A 6,014-nucleotide genomic window follows, 5' to 3' on the forward strand; every position below is an offset into this window, starting at 1 on the left:
TCAGTCAGCAAGATGTTTGCACAGGGACATGAGGCACCTGCGCGGTTTCCTGAACTCGGCCCCAAGTGGAGAAAGTGACACAGAACGGCAGGCCCCGGGATTTATAACAACTTCCGGTAGTTTAAGAGAAGAAAAAGTTTTGCCTCGGAAAACCCTGATCTTGGGGTCCACGTCTTTGGAACGCCCAGGCTTCCTAACTGGGTCCCAGTGGGAGATGGTCAGCACACACAGACTGACCTATCGCTACCTGGAATATATTTGCACGTCTTTATTTTTCAAACTGATTAAACATGGCTTGGCCTTGCAGAAAGTGCAGGCTGAGCGATGCTCTGAGGCTCCTCAATCTGGGCGCCCCTGGGCTTGCTCAGGGGACTCCTGGCCTAAGCAAGGAGATCTGGAGGAAGGGCTGGTGGGTCTTGCCCCATGGGGTCTTCACGAAGGTGGGGGGGCGCCCATCTTCCTGGCCAGGCTTCAGCGTGAAGATTCGAGCCATGGCTTCTGGGTCGGGCTGGCTACTCTGTGAGGGCACATGACTCAGATGCCCCATCCAAAACACTGCTGGTACACAGGGCACAGTTCTGGGCCCCCGTCACCAGCACCAGCACCACCCCCACGGTGGATACCCCGAAGTCCACAGGTGGCGGAAGGCGCACGCAGGCAGTGTCAGCCTCAGGAGTGTCCCCCCAACCAGAAGAGAACAAGACTCCACCTGGATTCCATGAACCAGATGCCCGAGGCTGGGTGCCAAGGCGTTTCGACCCCCACTCCGTCTGTTTGCTCGTAGTACTTGTCAACACTTCTTAAACCTGGATTCCTATCTTCTATCGAAAAAGCGGGTGCTCTGACCATGCCAGGCCCGCAGTCCCACACGCCCTCGCCGGCCGGGGCTGGCCGCGGAGGGGACACGTGTTCTCCGCGACTCCTCGCCACGGTGCTAGGGCCGCTTCGCAAGCCTACATTATCCGCTTGTGAAAACTGAATTTTGCAATCTTTGGTCTCGGCCTGAGGACGGGAAAGGTTGGGCTGCCTTCCTGGGAATGGGAAAAGGAACGATTATCTTTTCATTCTTTCCGATTTCTCGAAGAACAAGACAAAACGTAATGTTTCCGCAGCTCATCCTGTCATTCACCTTCACAGATAACTGCCCTGACGGTAAAGCTGACCGCAGGTGACCGCAGACTGTCTGACCGCACTTGGCCGACAGCATCCAAGCCACCCACGCGGTGAAGAAGAACCCATTCTGACACCTGTGAGAGGTAGGGCAGACTTCACCCGGGGCCGCCACAGGCGTAGGGCCCACTGCGCTGGGGTTTGCGGGAGGGCAAGAGAGTGGGCTCAGCTCCAGGTATGACAAAAAAAAAAGTGTGGACTTATGGCCAAGTTGCAGAGTGGGGGTCCGTGGATGAAAAATCAGTAAGAGGAAGCATAAGGGAAAGGGGGTTCCGGCTGAACCCGCTAACAGGGAGCTTGCGGAGGGAAGGCCAGGTGACCAGACACCAAGCACTCAGGGGCGGGGGGGGGGGGGTCACATATGAGGGGATCAAATATCGAGAGGGTGGATTCTGGCTAGGCTGACTGAAGGTCACATGCGAGGACGGGCCCAGCTGAAGGGAGCTAGGAGGAGCCAGGGGAGAGTGTGGCCACAGAGAGAATGCTGTCACTCATCTCCCTCCTCACAGACAGCCCTCGCCCTGGAAGACTGGAAGGCCTGGCACCGCTGGCCCGTCCACAAAACACCTGCCTTTTCTCTCACAATGCAAGGAGCTGTGACTGAAGGAGGAGGGGAACGCAGGGCCCACCCCAAGCACAGCGGGAGTGGGGTCCGTAAAGGGCGGCACCAGGAGTGAGCGCGGGCGTCCACGGTCCATCCTCCCAAGGCGGGAAGAAGACGCCTCGCCTCAAAGTGACAGGGGACAGGAGGTCGGCATCGCCATTGTCCCCCAAGGGCCACGACCCGCACGGCAGGAACATCACAACACAGCCATCGACGATGTCATTGCACGCATGACAGGAAAATATTAGAATACATCAAATTAAAAATTTCCCGCGAAACCCCCCAAAATCGATTACATTCCCTTAACCAGAATGACGCAGTCGGAGAAGGCACTAGGGAGTGAGTTTCTCGTCTACCTGATGAATTTACGGGAAGCTTCCCCCACCCCCCACCCCCCACCCGGGAACCAGACACGCGGCCAGCACGGAGCTCCCGAGGCGCCTTTGGCCAGCCAGCCAATTGCGTGACCACGACCAGCGTCGCTCCTTTTAATGAACAATATGGAACCTTTCCCCGTGACCACAGACTTGCTCGGAATCTTCATGGTGCCAGAGGCACAGGGAGGCCGGTGGGAGTCAGGAGCAGGGGCTGGGCTGGGGGCCGACCTTCCCCAGCCCCGGAGCGGGCGGAGGCATAGGGTGGAGTGACCTGAGCAGACAGAGCAATGTTAACCAGCTTTCGTGAGGTACTTACTCGGGAGAGACTCTGCGTAAGGCCTGAGGTTAGCATTATCTCACTTAATCTTCTCCCAAATGAGGTGGGTGCTGTATCATCCCATTTCGCCGGGAGGGACCTGAAGAGTAAGTGAGTCCTGTGACTTGCCCCAGGCTCCACTGGCAGTGAATGGAGGGCTGGGCGCTCCAGTCAGGTGACCAGGCAGCCTGCAGTCTGGGAATGTGAACTCCCCGAGGAAAGGACAAAAAGACCAGAAACTAGAAGCCAGAGAGAGAGAAGGCAAAGCCTGCAGCGAGCTCCCACAGCGCAGGAGCTCGAAGGGAGTGAGACCAGCCGCAGAGCTGCTGAGCCCTGGCTGGGGGTGGGGGCCTTGGGATCTGCATGAGGACGAGTGGACGGGGTGCTTCAGTGGAGCTTGAGGACAGAAGTCAAACTGTAGGGTGCTGAATCGGGTGATGAAGTGTAGGCAGGAGAGCTGACGCCTTTCCCGGAGCGGTGGAATAAAGACCGGCGTTCACAAGCCCCTTCATGTGTTTCCTCGTCAGGCCAAAGTAGAAAAGAATGGCAAGCCACCTGGAGCCCGGTCCAAAAGTCGCCTGCCCATCACAGGCAGCAGGCTCCTCCTGGCCTGGACCGTCCCATCTCACGTCCGCCCCCTTCTCCTGAGCAGCAACTGTATGGCTAGAACAAACCTGACCACACATCCAAAGTCCCTTTCCTGCCTGCAGATGTGCTGGAAATGAATTTGAAAGTGTAATCTGGTCAGCCTTGTGTGGCAACCCCATGCACGGACGATCGATGTCCTGTGACCGTCACTGAGGTTCACTGATGTGCCGCTAACTGCAGGAATTTACCTGAATTTCTAAGGGTACACATAGGCTCAGATTTTTTCCCGAGGAGTTAAAAGATGCCAGAAACTCAATAATCAGAAGTCATGATAATGATAAATTATTGGAGAAGAGATTTTCGCTCTTTCTTCAATCCTCACAGCCTTTTCCTCAAAGAAGTCCAAAGAGCTGGAAATATATAGGAGACAAAAGAGTTTTAAAAAAAAAAAACTAGGGCAAACACAAAAAAGTAGAAAGCCTCACAGCAGCGTTCTTGAATGCTAAACTGAGCCCTCAAATACTTTGAACATGAATCCTAAAAGTCTGTCTTTTCTCTTTCACTAAAAAGAGAATGTCTACAGTCTTACCATTTTATAGAACGTGTGAAATAGATTTGAAAATGTAAATTCAAAACTATTTCACACCTGACCGAAATGATCAAAAATTTAGAGAAGTGAAAGTAACTAAAATAGGCTTCCCTCGTTCTTTTTAAAAAAAACATTTGCTGGTGTCTGCTTAGAACTCAGCGGGAGAAAAGAGGAAACACAGAGGGTGGGCGGGGCCTCTCTGATTAGCGGTCCCTGAGAACTGGCGGGGTGGGGAAGGAGGGACGGTCCCTCTCTGCCCCCATCCTGGGGACCTCCGCCTCACCGCAGCCACGGTTTTTCCACCTGCAAAGGCCCTCTCCAAGTCCAAGTGCCCTTAGAAAGGCCAAACTCTCCAAGCTTTCCCAGGTTCGATGGCTGCTAAGTCTTTTTAGATGTTAATTTTATGATTCACACAATGGCTTTCAAAAGAAAGAGGCTTTTGAGCAATGAAAGAATCAATGGGGTTGTAAAGCCCTGGTAAGCTGATTCGGATCGTCTCTGGAAAGGTAGGAAGCATGCCGCAGAACTGGTTTATCCTGGAGCTGAAACCGCAGAGGAGAAAAGGTTTGCAACCTCGGGAGGCGTCGCTTCTACAAGGGAACTTAGCAAGGGGCCCATTTCCCAGTGAAGTTTATTTATCTCAAGAGATTTCTTCCCTGTCCACATATCGGTATCACCAATCGCCAAATGAAAACTCCCGCATTGAAATATTTGATTCAAATATCAAAGCAGCAAGTTTGCTATGACTGAATCTAATAGATTAAGTTTCAACGTAGAACTATTTTGAACCAGTCTCGTCCAAGACTCAGAGTTTTGGATGACTCCTTACACTTTACTGTGGAATTCTTTCCATTTGCAAGATTTAAGTATTTAACAAGTATTTGCTGGTGAAGGGATTAACAAAAGCACGCGTGAGTCACAGGGGAATCACCACTAAACTGCCGAGATGGAGGGAGGGCACAGAGGAGGAGAGGTAAAGGTCAGGGTGCACATCGCAGCAGCGATGCCCCGGCCCCCGCCCCCAGTCGCTGGGGAAGCTGTCGCCCCACCCACCAGGCCCCACAAAGGAAGACAGGGGCTCAGTGGCTTTTTTTCTTTCTTTTTTAATGAAATATTTCAAACATACACAAAGGCATAAAAAGTAATACGATCAATAACTTTTATTCCCCAGCTCCCCGTTTAAGAAATAAAACATTACAGAAACAGTTCAGTGTCACCGTAAGCCTAACCTCAATCTCCACCCCCCCATCCCCCCACCCCCCCACCCCCAGCCCTTCCGGAAGCAACTCCTGTCCTGAACTGTGTCCCCACATCCACAGACTTCTTTTACTAACTGGGTGTATATTTAAACACTACTTAGGTATCAGTTTGTACATTTTAAAGCTTCATATGAATGATCAAAACAAAATTCAACCGAGTAAATCTGAAGATCTAACTGGTTTTGTTAAGCAATTCACCAACGGTCCGCGTCCCAGCCAGCAACTAGAAGGGTGCCCAAGGGGCTGTAGGAAGGAGGGTTTATAGGAAGAAGGGTGGGCAGGGGAGCTATCAATAAAAGAAAGGATTATTTTTAGGGCAGGGCGTCTTGTCTTTGGGGGAAGGAAGAGGAAAGATTTTTATTACGTAGGTCACCTCTTTTTTCTGTGGGGGATGGAGAGGCCCTATGTGACACACTGCCTTACTGGTTCTTGACCAAAAAATTCCAGACTGGGTGAGGCCGAAACTGCACATGGACCAGGTATTAAATCCAGGCCTCATGGGCTTTTAGCACGAGTGACGCCACTTTGGACCTGTGGTTATTTTTAACAGTTCCCCCCGCTTTGATCATATTCTCAGTTTAACTGAGAGATGTGATCAAGAATTAAGGCATTAGTGTCCTCAGCCACTGCTCTGCAGCTCTGCTGATCTCCAGTTTGGCAACACATTTTTGCTTAATCTGTGACATTTATAGGTCACAGTTACAGGTTTGGTTCCAGGTTCACAGTCCTCCAATCGGTCATTCCCTTGGTCCCCTCTTTGACATTCCAACCTTAGGGAGATCATCTTACTTGGCAGTTAGGGGCTGCAAACACGCATTCAAAGAATTTGAAAGACTATTAACACCAGGGAGATTACGATGATAATTATAATTCCCAATGTCGGGGTGCACTTTGAAGCCATAGTCCCAAAGACCCGAGCCAATCAAAGCAAGACTCATTGATGGAGTCTCATGGCTTGCTCAATATCTCATGTAACTGAGTTTCGACTTCCCCAGAAGCCTTGATCCAGTGACGGCAGGTGGGCCGGCCACAGCACCGAGAGACACCTCCTTGCTCAGCTAAAAGTAACCGAGGGCTGTTCTGCTGTCAAGAACACTTCTGGTCAGAGAGC

General features: G+C 51.8%; 1 long non-coding RNA gene across 1 annotated transcript in view; it reads right to left on the reverse strand.

Moving 5' to 3' along the window:
* Positions 1–4,584, reverse strand: part of LOC111729948 — a 10,238-nt gene extending 5,654 nt beyond the window's left edge. The window contains exon 1 of the long non-coding RNA XR_002776489.1: positions 2,468–4,584. This is a non-coding gene — a long non-coding RNA (uncharacterized LOC111729948). The remainder of the gene's footprint in view (positions 1–2,467) is intronic.
* Between the last annotated feature and the right edge of the window lie 1,430 nt (positions 4,585–6,014).

Source organism: Pteropus vampyrus, unplaced genomic scaffold (genome assembly GCF_000151845.1).
Source record: "Pteropus vampyrus isolate Shadow unplaced genomic scaffold, Pvam_2.0 Scaffold292, whole genome shotgun sequence".
NCBI classification, from domain to species: Eukaryota; Metazoa; Chordata; class Mammalia; order Chiroptera; family Pteropodidae; genus Pteropus; species Pteropus vampyrus.